General features: G+C 43.9%; 3 pseudogenes; all 3 read left to right on the top strand.

Moving 5' to 3' along the window:
- The first annotated feature begins 3569 nt into the window (after positions 1-3569).
- On the top strand, positions 3570-5999 carry LOC125537421 (annotated as a pseudogene).
- Positions 6000-8728: 2729 nt separating this feature from the next.
- LOC125537420 lies at positions 8729-10109 on the top strand (annotated as a pseudogene).
- Positions 10110-15902: 5793 nt separating this feature from the next.
- LOC125537416 lies at positions 15903-20370 on the top strand (annotated as a pseudogene).
- Positions 20371-20681: the final 311 nt, after the last annotated feature.

The raw sequence follows: 20681 nt of genomic DNA, 5'->3' as shown, positions 1-20681 counted from the left end.
CCCCCCCCCCCCTTGTTTTTTTACAGTTATTTGGTTCGAGGATAAATAAATTCAAGTCCAAACCTTTTCCTCTCTTCAACCTATTAGGAGATCTCTATGATGGTTAGTTCAACGGCATCCATACATCTAAATTAGCTATGAAGTTATAGTTACTTGGTTGATAGTTTCATTTTTTTTCTAGTGCACATTGTCGAGGGCCATTACAACTTCACATCCACTGCTGAGACCATCACAGATTGCTGGTCACATAGTGAAACTAAGACAGAGGAAGTCAATTGAAGATTTTCTCATCTTCTTGTTAAATAGAGGTGATCTTTCTTCTATATATTCTATTTCTCATGTCTTATTCAGAAAGTAGCAGTGGTAACAACTAGGTGTAGTATTAAGAGTGAGGAAGTAGCTGTAGTAACAACTAGGTCGTTTGTACTTATTTTAGAATTCATTGATGCTTCATTTTGTCATGTAATCCAGCTGTTAGTGTGCCTTCAGGTTTTGCAAAATTTGAATGGCATGATAAAAATAGGAGTAGTGCATGTGAGCTGCTAGTTGATTCTTATTCCCCGATCTTATTGTCAATGAATCATCCTAGCTTAGCTGCTGCTAATTAATATGGTCAATACATGGTACTGGTAGTGGTAGCTGAGAATTATCAATCTATAAACACCAGTACATGGTAGTGACAGTTCTTATCTCTGGGTTTCAGTTATACTTTTGGCATAAAAAGTTGCACGAGATCACCTATCACCTGGGTATGGAGTGCATAGAACTTTCTTGTTTCTCTCTACAGTTTGTACATGTATTACATGGACTGTTACTAGTATCCAATACTAATAAAGCTAGTTGTACATCTATATATTTTTGCTTCATTGGAAGTAGTTATGGGATCTAATGGAATGGAATGGATGCACACGGTCCATTGAAAGTAGTTATGTTTGCTTCTTTGCATCTATATATTTTTGCTTCATTGGAAGTACATTTCTTTATACTCTTCTTATTTCAGAAGTCGGCCTCCAGCCATGGCTGATCTGCAGAAGTCGCTTGTGCGACCAAAGAGGAAGAAAGTTTTAGTGGACTACCTGGTGCAGTTCCGATGGATCGAGACAATGATTTTGAGTGTTGCCAATTCCTCAAAATGATTTAAAAAATATGAACTTCTGGCGTGAACTGTTATGATGAATCGTCATAAATTGTTGTCACGATTCTCTTTCTTTAGCCCAGATGATACATTCTTGTTTTATTTGATTCAAAGTCTTGCAAAATCATCATTATTTTGCTGTGATAATCTGCCAAACAACATTTTTTTTGTTGCGTTGTTGTGATGAATTTGCCAAAAAATTGGTGTGCTGCTGTTGTTGTTGGTGTGATAAAAATCACTTTTTTATTCTACTTGCACTCAAAGGGTAGGGATATTTTTGTAGGGGAAAGGCTGGGGATATTTTCCACCTACCAAACAACAGTTTTATGTGAAAGGGTTTATTGGGGCTGGGGATGGGAGGGAATGTAGGGGATTGAAGGGGATTGGTGAAGGGGAGGGATTCACCATCCCCGAAAATCCCCAGCCCCTTTGGGGCTTGAAAACCTCCTGTGTCAAACAAGGCCTAATCGGTCTAGGGGTTGTATTCAGTAATCCTTCACGTAAACACCCGGGGGACTGCATTCACGGTATGCCGACCTCTGTCGTCCAAACAACAGGACGGCTAGTCAAGGGCTCACGGCCGACCATGCCATTTGCGTCGCGACACATAGTCTTAACATTTGCCGAGAATCTATCTAGAGCATGCGGTCACGCTTATGCAGAATGCAAAGGCAAGAATGTCGGACTCCCAATGGGCCTTTGTTCCAAATACCAATGCTAGCACGCGACATATATTTTCGAACAAGGCATTCTCACAACGGATTAAAAAGACGCCGCACAACACAATATGACAAGTCAAAATAAAATTAAACAACCTTACATCTAAAATTGTTCAAGGTTTCCTTGTCGGCCGCCGCTTTGTGAAGAAGCCCTCGAGCCTGAGACCGATGGCGCTGGAATGGTTTTATCCTGTTCATCTTCATGTGCTATCTGTCCTACCGGTTTGGATTTGCTGGTAGTTCATCCGTTTTCCTTTATGATTCCTACCGCTTTGTGCGTTTCCTTGATTTTGCGGTTGATGATTGCTAATTTCACCATGTCTCTCACAAATGAATATGATCTGGTGGATCCGAATGGAAAATCACCATCAATTGGGATTTCCCGTCCATCGACACTAATGTGTACGAGGCGTGCATAATTGGGATTGTTTTTCTTCTGAAATGCAATGCTCCTGACAGAAATCACGATTTTCATGCAAGGGTGAGCATTCCGAAAGTGTTCTTCTGCTTCCTAGCTCAAATGAGCTCGGGTGAATAGTAAAATTGAAAGAAAATAAAAAAATAATATATATTTTTGTACTGCCACATCGCGTGCCCCTATTTGGCACGGCATGCATCAGGAGGCCAGCGCACACCCCTCGCTCCCCCGCGCACCCATTTGGGCCGGCCCATGAGCGGCGGCGTGGCGCCCCCTATTTTCTTGTTTTGTTTTTCTTCCGTCTTTGTTTTTTCTTCTTTAAATAATTTGCGATATAAAAAAAGTTCCAAAATTAAAGAAAGTGCGAATTTTGAAAAAGTTCATGGACCCAAAAAATGTCCCTGAATTCAAATATTGTTGACGAATTTGAAAAAATGTTTGTGATTTCAAAAAATGTTCGTGAATTTGGATATGGATGAGCATTTTTTTATCAGATGAACAATTTTTGAACTTGATAAAAAAAATTCAATTCAAGACCATTTTTTGAAAATCGGATGAACTTTTTGAAAAATGGAGGAACATTTTTTGAATTTGATGAACATTTTTAAAAATTATGCTTAACGAATTTTGATTGCGATGAACAATTTTTGAATTAAATGATTTTTTTCATTTTTGAACTTGATGAACAAATTCTCAATTAAAGGCACTTTTTGAAAATCAGATTGAATTTAAAAAAGAGGATAAACGATATTTGAATTTGATGAACATTTTTTAAATTACAGTGAACAAATTTTGAGTATGATTCACAAATTTTGAATTTCATGAACATTTTTTGAATTCAGTGAACAAAAAGTGTTCACGAAAACGAGAAAAAAGAAAAAAACAAAGAAGAAAAAAGGAGGTGAAGAAGAAACAAAAATCAAAAAGAAAAGAAACTAAAACGAAAAAAGGAAATGAAAAAGCAAAAGAAAAAAGAAAAAGAAAATTGAAAAAGGAGAAAAAAGGGGAAAAAACTCGGTAACCTTCCTAAAGTCAGACATGATGTACTTGGGCCAGCCAACTTATATGCAGCAGGGCGTGGGGGTGGGGGGTACCTGCGCGGTCGCTTCACGGCGACTTACGCGCCATAGGAGTTGCCCGCCACATCAAGCGCCCGGGGTGGCGACTAAGTTGGTTGTGGGCCGGGCGCGAGTTCATCTCTGTCGTGACTGGCACTGAGACGACAAAGCAAGGCAGCTGCAGCAGATTCAGTGTTGTCAATGGCGCCCCTCTGCATTGCTGTGAGAAGCAACCGATCATGGTGGACCTATCAGCGGGCGCGTCGTACAACAGGCGGTCCGACAACTGCTACCGTGGCGGTATTCTGTCGTTCGTCATGCAGAACAACAAGATGACCACCTCGCAGTTCAAGATGTACATCAATGATTTCTCCCTCGATGAGCATAGCGACCCCCAAGATGCCGACTGACTTTAAGCCCCCCCTCCCGACATACTTAATCACGTTGTATTTATTTAATAGTTGTTTATAATTTAGTGCATGTATCTTATAATCATCATTTGCATCATATAATCATATATACATGATGTATTGAGACTTTATTTGCTAATTAAATAACACTTTTATGTGTACGCCTTCATATTCATGATGTGCGATATATATCGGTAAAATATTTATATTACTGCGTTATATAGTTGGTATGTCCATTGTACCTCATTCGCACGAGGGCCTCCATAACGCTAGGACCGGCCCTGCGACTGGAACCTGGTGGTGTGTGACCCCAACCTTTGGAGCCTGATGCAGATCTTTAGGTTCACCTACCAACCCCTCATTAGTATTGGACCATCAGTAAGCTCACAATCCTTGACATGGTTAACTAGCAGTATAATACTACGAAGCAAGAGTGGGTAAAAAATGTGTGGTTTGCAGATGAGACAGAGATGTTCTAGGAGATCAAGAACTACAACGAGAAGCTGTTGGGGGGTGGGAACATGTAGATGGATATGGCACTGGAGAAAGACCCGAGCGACTTCACCTTATCAAGGGCTAGGCGTTCCCAAGAAGGGTCCACTTTGATGGACACAAGTGTGTCATGCCACTGTTAGATCAGTACCCACGCTGGCCAATGCCTGGGGCGTGCGTGTCTTAGCCGTGCAGTGGTGGCTGGTCTCCAACTCTTGCCTGCTCTCGCTATCTGTGTTCCTTCTTGTGTAAAGGATACCCCCTCCCTTTTGGTTTATACGGCTCAATTCAAAAATCTCATCAACCAAGATATATGACAAGTGGTGGATTAATTTTTATAGTTTGTAGAAGTACTCAATTAGTGGACTCATTTTCCTCACAAAATTTTGTTTACCAATGTATTAGTTGCAGTGCGTGCATGTGTGACCAATAATTGACCAAGAACTTTTATATTTTATGAGTTTTCTCTTAACCCTTGCATTCAACGATTTAGTGCATCTTGAAATCTGAACATGTGTGACCGATAATCGACGCAGCGACCGCACAGGTATCTCCCCCCCCCCTCCCCCAAGCCCTGCTGCACCGAGTTTTCTTTTTCCCTTTTTTTCTCCTTTCTCACTTTTTTTTTGATTTTTCATTTCGTTTTTTCGTTTTAGTTTCTTTTCTTTTTGATTTGTGTTTCTTCTTCACTTCCTTTTTTCTACTTTGTTTTTTTCTTTTTCTCGTTTTCGTGAACATTTTTTGTTCACTTAATTCAAGAAATGTTCATGAAATTCAAAATTTGTGATCCGTATTCAAAATTTGTTCACCATAATTTTAAAAATCTTCATCAAATTCAAAAAAAATCATCCGCGTTTAAAAAGTTCATCCGATTTTCAAAAAGTGTCTTGAATTGAGAATTTGTTCACCAAGTTCAAAAAATAAAAAAAATCATTTAATTAAAAAATTGTTCACTGTATTCAAAATTTGTTAACCATAATTTTCGGAAAGTTCATCCGGGTAGTGTTCGATCGCCACAACACCAGTGGGATTGGATCCAGCTATTGTTGGGGTGCTCCAAGTTTTAAGAAGAAGAGTGAGTTGGAGGAGTCGGCTTATCTGCAGGATGACCGTCTTGTAATTGAGTGTGATCTAACTGTCATCAAGGAACCATTTGTTGTGAACGCCGCGATAACAATTGAGGTCCAGATGCCACCCTTAGACTTGGCAGAAAATTTCGGAAAATTGCTAGAGGCGGCTGAGGAAGCAGATGTGACATTCGAGGTTGAAGGTGAGATTTTTGCTACACATAAGATTGTGCTCGCAACGCGGTCTCTAGTCTTCAAGGCAGAGTTGTGTGGACCGATGAGAGGCTAGTGTGGACAGAACATAACAGTCGAAGACATGCAGCCTGCTGTTTTTAAGGCATTACTTCACATTATCTACACGAATTTATTGCCTTCCATGGACAAACTTGATGATGAAGAGAAAAAGGAAATGGTCAGGCACTTACTAGTGGCTGCAGATCGGTATGCAATGGAAAGGATGAAGATGATGTGTGAAGACATTCTTTGCAAAACTCTTGATATTCAGACTGTGGCGACCACGTCAGCTCTAGCTGATCAGCATCACTGCAGCAGGCTAAAAGATGCTTGTGCTGAATTTATCATGTCTTCAAATAGATTGAATGATGTGTTGGCAAGCCAAGGGTATGCGCACTTGAAGAAATCATGCCCTGATGTCTCATTAAATATCTTGGAGAGAGTTATGAAGCTTCTCAAATTTTAGTGTACCAATGTTGGGTTAGAATAGTTAGCTTAGTTAACATGTAACCACCTGCGGGATGAAGTAGTCCTTATCCTTCACTTTTCACTTTCTTGAGATCATTTGGAGGAGACAAACTTAGTGGTTATGTTGGAAAATTCAAGTAAGTCTTGGAAGTCTTAGTATACTCGTCTTGGTTCTTGTGTTAGCTTCTGCAAGTTACTGAATACCACCTGAATTCAGAGATCTTTGGAGATAAATAGACTTTCATGTCCTTTAAGTTTTAGAGATATTTTGGTGTCTTCTGGAGAAGAATGAGTATATCTACTGCGTGTACTGATTGGATGCTCATCCTATGTCTGCATTTATGAACCTTCACTAGTTTTTCTGAATGTTTTGTAATTATCTACTTTTGTCTAATTTATATGCTCTCTTTAATTTCTCCTTTTTAAGGTGCCAAGCTGTTTAATTCCTGTCAGTTAGTACCTTTGGTAATATATGTGCCTCCTTATTGATACAATTGCAGATGTAGGATGAGTATGATTTGGCAGGCACTTACGGCATGTATACAGCTAAAATCATAATATATGCAGGTTAAAGCAGTTCTTAGTTTGCTAAATCATATTGCTTGTCTCAAGGTCATGATTGGTTTTTGGCCTGAAAATACTATTTTAATGTGAAGATGATCTCCTCAATATGTTTAGTAGAAATACTTTTTTTGGCCTGAAAATACAGCAAATACGAAATTTGAAGTTGACACATGAGTCCCTCCATGCTCGCACAAAATATTCTAAAGAAAGCCTGTTTATAAATTACAAACTGTGATCCTTTGTTCAACGCGTTTTTTTTAGCAAGAGCATATCCTTGTAATTTCTTCATTCCATACATGGCATTGAACAAAAACAAGTGACAGAGCTATCTAGGGTGGAATCTTCGGGTATTCAAGCTCGGATAAAAAGTAAATTGAAGGCGCCTGACAGGGTTAATTAGGTTGTATGTTGACTTGGCGAGCAGACTGCCAATTGGTAATCTGATAGCTGAAAGCAGAAAAGCAGATAGGCTATCAGAGGCAGAGTGATTTAGAGCTGCTCGAGTTCAGTCGGTCTTGTGTTGTTCCTGATCGTTCATTCCTCAATCAGGTGGGCCCACCTTTCCTGAAGCAAAGGAAAGCACCGGAGTAGTACAACTGATGAAAAAACATTTGCTCAAAAAAAAACTTATGAAAAAACAGGATAAGAAAAATCCAAAGTACAGGTGAGACATGGTGCAAAAATTGGAAAAGAGGAAGTTGCACAAGGGCATGGTGCCGTGTATTGTCCAATCTGAAACTACAGGGTACAAACCCGGCAGTAGGTGCACAGTAGTAGACAGCTCGATCGGGTGGACCTTTTGCTGCGTGCTGCCCATGTATAGTCCAAAGTTTCAAGACTTCGGACGAGCATTCTGTGAACCATCCATCTGTGGATGCATCTAGTCGGTCAACAATGAGCTCCTTGGTTGATCACCTCCACAACTTGTCGAGTTCAAACAATGGTGCGACCGCACGTAGAAAATCGACTCCACCGCTCTGCGTCTCGTCAACTTCTTGACTGAGCCGGCATGGCGCATAGGACACACGAAAACGATTATTATCGACATGTTTGTGTTCTGCTTGTTGGCACACGGAGCATTGGTGCACGAAGTCTGTCTACGTCCATCGTTAAGCCCCGTCACTCGAAGCGCTTCTTGACCCAGTGGTACATCAATATTGTCGTCGTGGAGCTCGAATGGTCGCTCATGGCACTATTGTGAAGCGCTGAGATAAGCTTTGTGTGGAAGACGACGGTGTTGGCGCCAATCCACAGGCGCCCGAGGGGCCGGATGAGGCCGCGGCGGAGCTCGTAATCGTTGTCGTCGGGGCTCTGGATGGCATGCTGTTGGAGCCACTCTTGCGCATTCGCTTCAGTCTCGTAGGAGTTCACCATCTCTTAAGAGTGCCCATGTGGGCTGGCACAAGGAGAGTGCAACGACGTCGAGCAGATTGCCCACGCGGGAGAGCGTATGCACCGTCCGTCCTGGCGCGCAGGAGAGCCGGGCGCGAGCTTCGGTGTCCCCAGCGCGAGACCGCGGGACGTAGGCGGCTCCGGCGGTCCGGCCTGCACGTCCACGGAGGGGAGGCCGAGTGAGGCGCACTCCTCCCTGAGCTTGACGCGAGGTTGCCTCCGGCAGCGTGTATGATACCTGCGCCGCCGCCTATAACGGATGGAACCATCGCAGTTCGCACACGCAGACACGCTGGTGCATGTGCAGGGCTGGACGCCGGCGACGGGGACCTCGTCCCAACCGGCGTGCGCGAGAGGAGAGGGGAGTGGAAGTGAGAGGCCGGCGCCGTAGCCGATCTCGTCTAGTCTAGGATACGTGTGTTTATTTCCACTCCATGGCCTCCGGTCGCTAGGACACTTTCGTTGTTTTGTTCACGTGGGCAACATGAGATCGATCGGGCGGACAGTTTCATCGAGCCAGCCGAATAGGAGAGATATACTGGGAAACTGAGGGTTTTTGCTTGAAATTCTGGAGCCCTCATCCCCGGTTGCTCGCCCAAACCATCGTCTTCCGGTTCGATCGCGCCGCCTGCCTACCTTCCGCCGTCGTGTCGCGGTCTCCCACGCCCAGATCGCATCGACGTTCCCCCCTCCCCTAGCTCTCCCATCACCACCGCCTAGATCCCCACCCCACGCCATCGGCCATCCTCAGCCCGCAGGGAAACTCCCACAATGGCGGCATCGAAGAGGCCAACAGAAAGGAGGGCGTCGAGGTGCACCCCTGTGACGGCGCGGGCCACGCTTGTATTCGAGATCATCGGGTACAGCCTGCATAAGGGCATGGGCATCGGCAAATTCATCCGGTCCATCACCGTCTCTGTTGGCGGGTACGAATGGTGCATCCGCTACTACCCAGACGGAGAGAGCAACGAAAGCCAGGGCCACGTCTCAGTCTACCTGCAGCTCCTGAACAAGGGTGCCAAGGTAAGGGTGCTCTACGACTTGAGGCTGGTCAACCACGTCAGTGGGCTGTCGTCATCGGTTTTCGCAGTCTTGAAATCCCCGGTAGTGTTCGATCCCACAACACCAGTGGGATTGGGACCGGTTATAGTTGGGGCGCTCCAAGTTTTAAGAAGAGGAGTGAGCTTGAGGAGTCGCCTTATCTGCGGGATGACCGGCTTGTAATTGAGTGCGATCTAAGGCCCTGTTTGGTTCATAAGTTCTAGGACTTTTTTTAGTCCCAACTTATAAGTCCCAAGTCCCTAAAAAGTCCCTACATGTTTGGTTCCTGGAACTTATAAGTCTCTATAAGACCATATTACAACTATAAGTCCCTATAAGTCCCTCCTTGAGAGTCTTATTTCATAAGTTTCAAATGCCCACTTTAAGTCCTAAGTTCCTCCTGTTTGGTTTAGATGGGACTTATAGGGACTTATTTAAGTCCCTAAACCAATAAGTTCCTGAAAACAAACACCCTCTAACTGTCATCAAGGAACCACTTGTTGAGACCACCGCAATAACAGCTGAGGTCCAGATGCCACCCTCAGACTTGGCAGAAAATTTCGGAAAATTGCTAGAGGCGGCCGAGGAAGCAGATGTGACATTCGAGGTTGAAGGTGAGATTTTTCCTGCACATAAGATTGTGCTCGCAGCACGGTCTCCGGTCTTCAAGGCAGAGCTGTATGGACCGATGAGAGGCAAGTGGGGACAGAACATAACCGTCGAAGACATGCAGCCTACTGTTTTTAAGGCATTACTTCACTTTATCTACACAGATCTATTGCCTTCCATGGGCAGACTTGATGATGAAGAGAAAAAGGAAATGGTCAGGCACTTACTAGTGGCTGCAGATCGGTATGCAATGGAAAGGATGAAGATGATGTGTGAAGACATTCTTTGCAAAACTCTTGATGTTCAGACTGTGGCAACCATGTCTGCTCTAGCTGATCAGCATCACTGTAGCAGGCTAAAAGATGCTTGTGCTGAATTTATCATGTCTTCAAATAGATTGGATGATGTGTTGGCAAGCCAAGGGTATGTGCACCTGAAGAAATCATGCCCTTCTGTCTCAGTAAATATCTTGGAGAGGATTATGAAGCGTCTCAAATTTTAGTGTACCCATCGTCCCATCCTGGGTTAGAATAGTTAGTTTAGTTAACATGTAACCACCTGGGATGAAGTAGTCTTATGCTTCACTTTTCACTTTCCAGAGAGGTAGAGATCATATCGAGGAGACAAGCTTAGTAGATATGTTGGAAAAGGCAAGTAAGTCTTGGAAGTTTAGTATACACGTATCTTGGTTTCTCGTGTTAGCTTCCGCTAGTGACTGAATACATGGCCACCTGAATTCAGCTTGTCATGTCCTTCAGTTTTCAGAGATGTTTGGAGTCTTTGTAAGATATAAATTGTTTTTCATGTCCTTTAGTTTCTAGAGATATTTTGGTGCATTTTGGAGAAGAATGAGTATATCTCTCATGTACTGGTTGGATGCTCATCCTATGTCTGAATTTATGAACCTTCACTAGTTTTTCTGAATGCTCTATAATCATCTACTTTTCTCTAATTTATATGCTCTCGTTAACTTCTCCTTTTTAAGGTGCCAAGTTGTTTAATTCATATCAATTAGTACCTTTGGGAATATATGTGTCACTTTATTGATACAATTGTAGATGAAGGATGAGTGTAATTTGACAGGCACTTACGACATGTATACAGCTAAAATCATAATATATGCAGATTAAAGCAGTTCTTAATTTGCTAGATCATATTGCTTGTCTCGAAGTTATTTTCATGATTGGTTTACTATTTTAATGTGAATATGGTCTGAATATGTTTAGTAGTAAGAGTCAAATGCGAAATTTGAGGTTGACACATGAGTCCTTGCACGTTCGAACAAAATATTCTAAAGCAAGCATGTTTATTAATTACTTCCTCCGTAAAGAAATATAAGAGCATTTAGATCGTTAAAATAGTGATCTAAACACTCTTATATTTCTTTACAGAGCGAGTACAAACTGTAATCCTTTGTTCAACGAGTTTTTTTGGTTTTAGCAAGAACATATACTGCATCACACTGTCAAAGGATGTTTTTCTTTTTCTGCCTAAGGATGTGAGCCATGATTCGCTACTATCAAATTATTGCTAATGTAAAATTACAGTGTACATCCATTATTTTACTTTCAGTATGATTATCATGTTCAGAAAAAAAAAAACAGGCCTACCTTTCCTGAATTGAAGAATAGCTAATGTGAACAGTCCTCCTGTCTGATATGATGTTGATTTGCAGCGGCCTTACTGCTGCAGAAATGTTTTTACAATGTCCTTCTTGTTCAAACCTGTATGAGATTCCTTGGGACCTGCTGATCTTGTTTGCTGGTGTCATTGGCTTTCTTTGCTACTTGAAGATATATCATGTCCAGACTCCAGACCAAACACATCTTCACTACTCATCCATTCCTTTACAGTGCATGGCAAATCGGCCATCTTATTTCTTATCCTTATGGCATCTAATTCGAAACTGCTCTGTGGACGACAGTAGCCGCCGAACTCCGCACGACGGAGTATTGAACGGCGCTTTTCACTTTTGCTCAACGCAGGGACGGTTTGATCTGCTGCATCGTGCGACAATCGTCCAGAATCTGCCGTGTGTCACTAGTTGCGAGCGCCCATTTGCGAAAACGGCCAAGATATGATGCTGTATGACTAGACGATGTGGCATTCTAGGGCACAACCTTCTTGAGCTGTCGGTGCATACAAAATATGGCCATATGGATGAATACGTGTGGCTAATGTAGGCCACTGAACCAATGATGTCTCTGCATATTGACTGTACATGCTAGACCATGAAATGGCATTGCATCACGCTGTCAAGTATGGCGAGGGGAGTCGTGTGACGGGGAAGAACATTGAGTGGAATGGGAATCTAGAGCTCTGTGGCAATCTTATGCTTACCATGTACAAAAGTCTGTAGTTTCCTTTTGAGGTGGTATAGATTGTATTTCCTTCTCTTTGTTGTATGCTTCTATGGCACTGTTACGAGAATTTATTTGGCCGGTTGGCAAATTGACTAGTCTTTTGGTTCTACTCGTACTTGTTTCATGGACCAGGGTTCAGTTGCAACCTGCAAGCATCGGTCCTTTTCAAGTCTACAGGCGGCGGAGCTTTGCTGCAGCCTTAAATAATTCCCCCCCCCCCACACACACACCTCCCAAGGAAGTTGGTCAAGCTCCGCCACTGTCTACAGCGCTTGCAATTGCAACAGGAACGTTGAAACTTTTACCGCAGAGACAAAGTGAAGGGTGAAACAGCAGCGATGCTTTTGATTTGCTGCTTCAACAACTGAAACTCGTAATAATATCTCCAGAATAATTCATGCCAGTAAATACTTGAAAAAGACTAAGCAGCCTTTTCTCTACTGTGTGCCTGGGATGCACGCACGCTTATCAACTTCTTGCCAATGGGTATTGGGATGCCGTCATGCCGACTCGCGAGAAGACGAAACCACCACGTTATTAGGCCTATCAGAGGTAGCTAAGGTGGAATCTTTGGGTGTTCAAGCTCAGACAAAAGGAAACTGAAGCCATCTAATGATGCAAATGATGATTATAAGATACATGCACTAAACTATAAATAACTATTAAATAAATATAACTTGATGAAGTGTATGGCGGGGGGGGGGGGCAAAGCCCCCCTGTCCACCCCATAATAGTGTTGACGTTATGTTCTACAAATCACATTTTGTGAACATTATTTAGATATGGCAAGAAGAAATAATAAAATGTTTACACATAACTTGTTTGTGCCACTCCTTGTCCACCTTGGACCTCGTCGCGGCCACATTGGTAGAGTTGCTACATGTGTAGCCGGGCACACCGATGCTAAGTCAATTGGCATCTTGGAGGTTGCTATGCTCGTCGACGAAGAAAATGTTGATGTACATCTTGAACTGCGAGGTGGCCGTCCTGATGTTCTGCGTGACGGACGACAGAATACCGCCACGATAGCAGTTGGTGGACTGTCTGTTGTACGACGCGCCTGCCGGTAGGTCCACCATAATCGGTTGCTTCTCACAGCAATGCGGATGCAGGGATGGTTTGATCTGCTGCATCGTGCGACAATCGTCCAGAATCTGTCGTGTGTCACTAGTTGTGAGTGCCCATTTGCGAAAAAAGCCAAGATATGGTGCCGTATGACCTAGACGATGTGGCATTCTAGGGCACAACCTTCCTGAGCTGTTGGTGCATACAAAATATGGCCATATGGATGAATATGTGTGGCTAATGCAGGCCACTGAACCAATGCTGCCTCTGCATATTGACTGTACATGCTAGACCATGAAATGGCACTGCATCACGCTGTTAAGTATGCGAGGGGAGTCGTGTGATGGGGAAGAACATTGAGTGAAATGGGAATCCAGAGCTCTGTGGCAATCTTATGCTTACCGTGTACAAGAGTTTGTAGTTTCCTTTTGAGGTGGTATAGATTGCATTTCCTTCTTTTTGTTGTATGCTTTTATGGCACTGTTACAAGAATTTATTTGGCCCGTTGGCAAATTTAGAAATATTATAACCGCACATCTTTCCAACCATCTCAAGCCATTAGCACTCGCAACAATCGGATCTTCTCTTTGGGGCAATTTGGGTCATCAGATTTTCCTCAATCCCACGTTGGCGCTTCGTTCACTATCATCGAGCACTACCTATGCTGGGCCGCTGCTCTGGTGGCAATTTTGGACGCCTTGTGTTAAATTGGGGCTGATGGGCTTATAAAATCCCGTCCATGTGAAAGCCTGACAAGTCGTGACTCGCGTGGTGCTCCTTTTAATTACTCAAAAAAACACGGCCCTCCTTTGGCCCGCACGAACGCAGCCCTCCCGTGGCGGCCGCCGCCGCTGCTCCGGAGTGACTTCCATGGCGACCGCGCTGGGGTCCGACTGAGACGGTGCGCCTCGCTTGGCAACGGTACGAGCAGTAACACATGCATCCGGCTGCGGGTTGAAGAGCGGTCTTCTTGGTTGGCATATCCAGCGAGAGGATGACCGGGTCCATACGGAGGTGAGGCAACGCAAGCAAGCCGTCGCGGGCCATGCGGTCACACCTCACACGGCCTTCCCCATCACGAGCGAAACCATACGATCACCTTGTTCGAGCCATCCAGACCGGACGCTGATGCATGTAGAGGCGAAGCGACAGATGACTGTTCGGTGAAGCTACAAAAAGGGTTTCCCCCCAACAACACCAAGCATCCAACAAATCGGTTTAAAGTACAAGCAAGTCTCAAATCATCGCTAGGGGCACAACAAGACAAGCCCCAAACAAGTCGATGAAGCTTAGGAGAGAAACTGATTCGTTGGAGTTGAAGTAGTGAAGTAGGCAATCAATTGTCAGTTTCAAAGAGCATTCATCGCGGCTGAGGGGCGCACTCGCCGGTGAAGGTCTGCATTTACTTTTCCCGGCCGCATCTGCTTCAGTATATCCGCCACTTTGTCTCCTGTGTCTCTCCCCGATGATACTTGTCAAAGTTGCCCTCTAACTACATTTTTCTCCTTCCCTGTTACGATCCCTCTTTCACCCAACCATTACATTTTGTTAATATCTTCTCAATCCCAATTTTGTACAGGCGGTTCTCATCCCAGTTATGGTCAATTTGGGGGCAAATCTTGGAGACTCATTCTGAAATTTAAATTGGAGAATTCTTTCACTCAATCTTCAATGTGTGATGGCCAGGTAAGTACTTCACGTGGACAGCCATACCTCACCTTTTCATGATTTACCATTCCTGTAGACGTATGATTGCTTTGATTACGTTTATGTATCATTATCGCTGAATGCCATGGTATTGTTTGTTGATACAAGCGACAGGTTACATCCGTAGCGGAATACCCGTTGAAGGCGGGGCTCTTTTGAGATGTGTTAGGGGCGACGGTGATGGGCTGTCAAAAAGGTAGAGGAGGTAGGATGGGCAGTGCAAGGACTAGAGGAAGTCGGTTCCCTCTGCATTCTCTTGGCGTGCGTGGGGTTATACGGGAAGGAAGCGCCTCTTCTCTGCTGCGTTCAGATCACGGTGTAGGCACCGAGTAGCTAATGGAGTAAGCTAATGAGGAAGCGCCCCCCCCTCCCCCCCCCCGCGTCGCCCCCGCTCGGGCGATTCGGGCGGGATCTAAAACCCTAGCCGCCGGGGGTCCCCATCCGTCCTCTCCTCCCTCCGCCGCCGCCGAAGGACGCCGCCGGCTATAGCCCGGGGCTGATGGCAGTGGCGGGGGTCTTCCCTCTTACCTACGCCGTGCGGGCGATGCGGAGCCCCGCGGCGTGGGTGGCTCAGCCGATCTGGCCTGGCGGCGTGGCAGGCCTGCCTTCCAGCGGCGACCTCGGCCAAGGGCGGCGATGGTGGGGTGCGGTAGCCGGCCCTGCCTCGGGTTGCGTGGCGGCGTTCGGCGGCGGCGACCGGGTCTGCGGCGACACATCATCTGACCTCGGATCGACGGTGGCGGCATGGAGGGCTTGGTGGTTGGGTCGGCACCATGCGGGTTGTGCCCTCCGGACAGATCTGATCTGGCCGGTGCGGCCTGCTCCATGTGCGGCGGCTCAGATCGGTGGCGACCCGTGCACACAATATGTGATGGAGGTTCTTCGAGCGGATCTGGGTGAAAACCTTGTGCTCGGCTTGATGCCAAGACCGGCGTTGGTGGCACCCTGAGGTGTCATTACCTTCTTGAAGGCATCGCCATGGAGAAGCTCTAGACCTCTATCCGCTACCTCCGGGGGAAACCCTAGATCAGTTGATCGGATGACGGCGGCGCGTTGGTGTCGTTTCCTCCTTGGGGCGTCATTCTTGGAGGTGTACACGGGATCGAGGGACCAGTGGGCGCCTTTTTTGGTGGAGCGGTACTTCATCCTTCACATTGATGATGGCGGATCTCGGCGGCGTGGTGCAGTGGAGACTCGGCGCCCGATGCGCGGTGATGGACTCGCGCAGGTGGAGGTACTTGTTTGGCGTCAAGGTGGCGTTGATGGCGGAGTGGCCTGACAAGGTAGAAACTTCAATATCTGCTCTGAAGACGGACCTGTGGAAGATGGCGGCGACGATACATGTGAGTGCGTCAGACCAGTTTATGCCCCAGACCTGGTATGTGGCTCGGCTGGGGCTTCTGGCTTTTGATGATAGGCTTAGGTGAGTAGACCGGGTATGTGGCCCAGGTAGCACCCCTTCATCATATGGATAGGAGTAGTGGCATATATTGCCAAGATGGCGGATTCAGGCATATTGTTGTAATACTTTGTAAGGTCCTCGAAAATAATCAATAAAGTGGTCGTATGCATCTCCCAGATACAGAGGCCGAGGGTCATCCTCCTTTTCTAAAAATAAAATAAAATGGAGTAAGCTAATTTTTTTCTACTGAATCAAGGGCTAATTAAATTAGATTGGACCCCCGATTTGTTAGTTATTTGTATGAGTTGGTCCATTGCATGCGTAATCAATATAATTTTTTAACTGCCAAGAGATTTGATGGAATCTGATAAGCTTTTATAATGCATGAATTATGCGATGCCTGTGATCATACAGTCACTTGACTGAGGAATATAATCATTTGTTGTTGCTTAATGCATAGAACCCAGCGCCAAGGTGGTACTGCTAAATCAAAAGGTACACATTTTCTTTTATCGTCTATGGGTTCTCAGCTGTCAATATTTTGTTCCTTGTCTTCCTCTTTTTTATGCAAATAGTGTTGTAGATCAGTTACTATGCGACTTTCAATCCTGTTCATTCCAACTGCTAGCTTGGACAGTATTTCAACTCAGGATCCTTAAAAAGGTAACATCTGAACCTCTTCTCAGTTAAACCATGCCCTTCTTATATTTATAAACTTCCAATTATGGGTACAGAAATTCAGCCAAGTGAATATGTTTATATGGTATCGTCACAAAAAGATGAAAATGAAGCCTTTGAGTAGCAAGACATATTGCAAGTAGAACACGGGATTGGTGATTCTCACTTGACACGGATTATAAACCTCTGTTCTTACCTTGGTGTGAAAAAATCTAGGGGTAATAAAGAATTTTTGGTGATCCCTAGATGGGAGATGAGGTTCAATATAATTTTAGGTAAAAAATGTTACCATGCATGGTGTTGTTGAAGCAGGTTTCTTCAACTTCAACTTTAGAAGTACATAATCAGAATTGAAGTCTTGGACAGAGTCATAGTTAAACTTTGTTTTATTCAACTTGAATGAGCCTTCATGTCTATCATCATTCAATATAATTTTCAGTAAATTGTGCAGGTTCCTTGAACTTCTACCTTAGAAGTATATTTATAATTGAAATCTTGGAATCAGTCATAGCTAAGTGTGTTTTCGCCAACTCGAATCATTCTCGTTTTAGCATGCTTAGATATTAGTACAAGCTTAATGGGTGTTTACTATTTGCATTATGCATTCAGTTTTACAGTTATGTGAATGGCCACATGAAGTCTCCCCCCCCCCCCAGAAATTCCTGATGTGTAGTTATGTGTGGTATTTGAATAAACAAGTGGTGTGTACTAAATATTTTTGTTACCACGAAGGAGAAAGTTGATCACCTCTTTTGTTGGAAATGTCAGTAATATTTGTTTGTTTCGTGTTTGGTTGTATGGTTTCGATAAAGATCTTTATTGTGTGATTATCAGTAACCTTACATGTTTATCATTTTTGAAAACAAGAAGCGTTGCATTTTTGAGAAGGAATCTTTTATCTTCCTAATCTGTTTTTATTATTAATCATTATATGGATAAATTATCCAGAATTAATTCCATTTTCTTGCATATGTATATTTACAAACATTCTATTATTCCATCAAATAAATGGACGGGCGTAACAGTGCGCTCATCATAGAAATCTTGGACAAATAATCGATCCTACGAAACTATGAAAAAACATTATATATGACCTTAGTTTTCAGTTCTTATTCTATTTGGTGTATCTTTGTTTTAGAAACCAGTAAGACATCAATAGAGATGGAAGCATGTCACTTAAATTGCAAAATAATGTGAGAAAATGCATTATAATAAATAAATGGATACATATTTATTTTTCTTTCTATCCTTAACTACTAAACTATTGAGACAAAACGGGTGCAGCAACGCGCGGCAACAATGGTCTAGTTGACTGGTATTTTGGTTCTACTCGTACTTGTTTCATGGACCATGGTTCAGTTCCAACTTGCAAGCCTCGGTCCTTTTCAAGTCTACAGGCGGAGCCCCCCCCCCCCCCACACACACACATAAAAGATTGGCACATGCAGGCTTAAATAATTTGAAAAGGAGCTTAGGTTATGAAGTTTTGTGTGTTTGGCTCCCCCCCCAAAGGACCTTGGTCAAGCTCCGCCACTGCAATTGCAACAGGAACGTTGAAACTTTTACCACAGAGACAAAGTGAAGGGTGAAACCACAGCGATGCTTTTAATTTGTTGCTTCAACAATCGAAACTCGTAATAATATCTCCAGAATAATTCATGCCGGTAAATACTTGAAAAAGACTAGGCAGCCTTTTCTCTACCGTGTGCCTGGGATGCACGCACGTTTATCAACTTCTAGCCGATGGGTATTGGGATGCCGACTCGTGAGAAGACGAAACCACCACGTTATTAGACCTATCAGAGCTAGCTAAGGTGGAATCTTTGGATGTTCAAGCTCGGACAAAAAGGAAACTGAAGCCGTCTGATGATGCAAATGATAATTATAAGATACATGCACTAAACTATAAACAGCTATTAAATACAACGTGATGAAGTGTGAGGGGGGGGGGCAAAGCCCCCCTGTCCACCTCATAATAGTGTTGACGTTATATTCTACAGATCACATTTTTTGAACATTATTTAGATATGGCAAGAAGAAATAATAAAATGCTTACACATAACTTGTTCGTGCCACTCCTTGTCCACCTTGGACCTCGTCGCAGGCACATTGGTGGTGTTGCTACACGTGTAGCCTGGCACACCGATGCTAAGTCAATCGGCATCTTGGAGGTCGCTATGCTCGTCGAGGGTGAAATTGTTGATGTACATCTTGAACTGCGAGGTGGCCGTCCTGATGTTGCCCTGCTTTGCGTCTCAGTGCCAGTCACGACAGAGATGAACTCGTGGCCGGCCCACACCCAGCTCAGCCGCCACCCCGGGCGATCGATGTAGCGGGCAGCTCCTATTCGACACGTAAGTCGCTGCAAAGCGGCCGCACAGGTACCTCCCCCCACGCCCTGCTGCATATAAGTTGGCAGGCCTAGGTACATCATGTCCGAAACCGAGTTTTCGTTTTCCTTTTTTTCTCCTTTCTCAGTTTTTTTTTTGCTTTTTCATTTCGTTTTAGTTTCTTCTTCACTTCCTTTTTTCTTCTTTGTTTTTTTTCTTTTTCTCGTTTTTGTGAACATTTTTTGTTCACTTAATTCAAGAAATGTTCATGAAATTCAAAATTTGTGAACCGTATTCAAAATTTGTTCACCATAATTTTAAAAATGTTCATCAAATTAAAAAAAATCATCCGCGTTTAAAAAAGTTCATCCGATTTTCAAAAAGTGTCTTGAATTGAGAATTTGTTCATCAAGTTCAAAAAATAAAAAATCATTTAATTCAAAAATTGTTCATTGTATTCAAAATTTGTTAACCAGTGGGATTGGGACCAGTTATTGTTGGGGTGCTCCAAGTTTTAAGAAGAAGAGTGAGCTGGAGGAGTCGGCTTATCTGCGGGATGACCGTCTTGTAATTGAGTGTGATCTAACTATCATCAAGGAGCGATTTGTTGTGAACGCCGCGATAACAGCTGAGGTCCAGATGCCATCCTTAGACTTGGCAGAAAATTTCGGAAAATTGCTAGAGGCGGCTGAGGAAGCAGATGTGACATTCGAGGTTGAAGGTGAGATTTTTCCTGCACATAAGATTGTGCTCGCAACGCGGTCTCCAGTCTTCAAGGCAGAGCTGTATGGACCGATGAGAGGCTAGTGTGGACAGAACATAACAGTCGAAGACATGCAGCCTGCTGTTTTTAAGGCATTACTTCACGTTATCTACACAGATCTATTGCCTTCCATGGGCAAACTTGATGACGAAGAGAAAAAGGAAATGGTCAGGCACTTACTAGCGGCTGCAGATCGGTATGCAATAGAAAGGATGAAGATGATGTGTGAAGACATTCTTTGCAAAACTCTTGATGTTCAGACTGTGGCAACCACGTCTGCTCTAGCTGATCAGCATCACTGTAGCAGGCTAAAAGATGCTTGTGCTGAATTTATCATGTCTTCAAATAGATTGGATGATGTGTTGGCAAGGCAAGGGTATGTGCACCTCAAGAAATCATGCCCTGCTGCCTCAGTAAATATCTTGGAGAGAGTTATGAAGCTTCTCAAATTTTAGTGTGTCCATCCTGGGTTATAATAGATGGCTTAGTTAACATGTAGCCACCTGAGACGAAGTAGTGTATGCTTCACTTTCCACTTTCTATCTAGAGATTTTTTTTTCGAAAAGGGGGTTCCCCGGCCTCTACGGCCATCTTATTAACCAAAAAACAAAAAGTGCCAACAAGGTTCCAACGTCTCCAACTTAAAAAAAGAAAAGACAGCTCACACAGAGCCTAAAAGGCTAGAGACACAAACTAGCCAAGAGAAGACGCCATAACCGGCTGGCTAAAAATAGATAGGTAAACTAATTGCATATCCTATTACATG

The sequence above is a fragment of the Triticum urartu genome, chromosome 2, assembly GCF_003073215.2.
Source record: "Triticum urartu cultivar G1812 chromosome 2, Tu2.1, whole genome shotgun sequence".
Classification (NCBI taxonomy): domain Eukaryota; kingdom Viridiplantae; phylum Streptophyta; class Magnoliopsida; order Poales; family Poaceae; genus Triticum; species Triticum urartu.
This window is presented reverse-complemented; position numbering and strand designations above follow the sequence as displayed.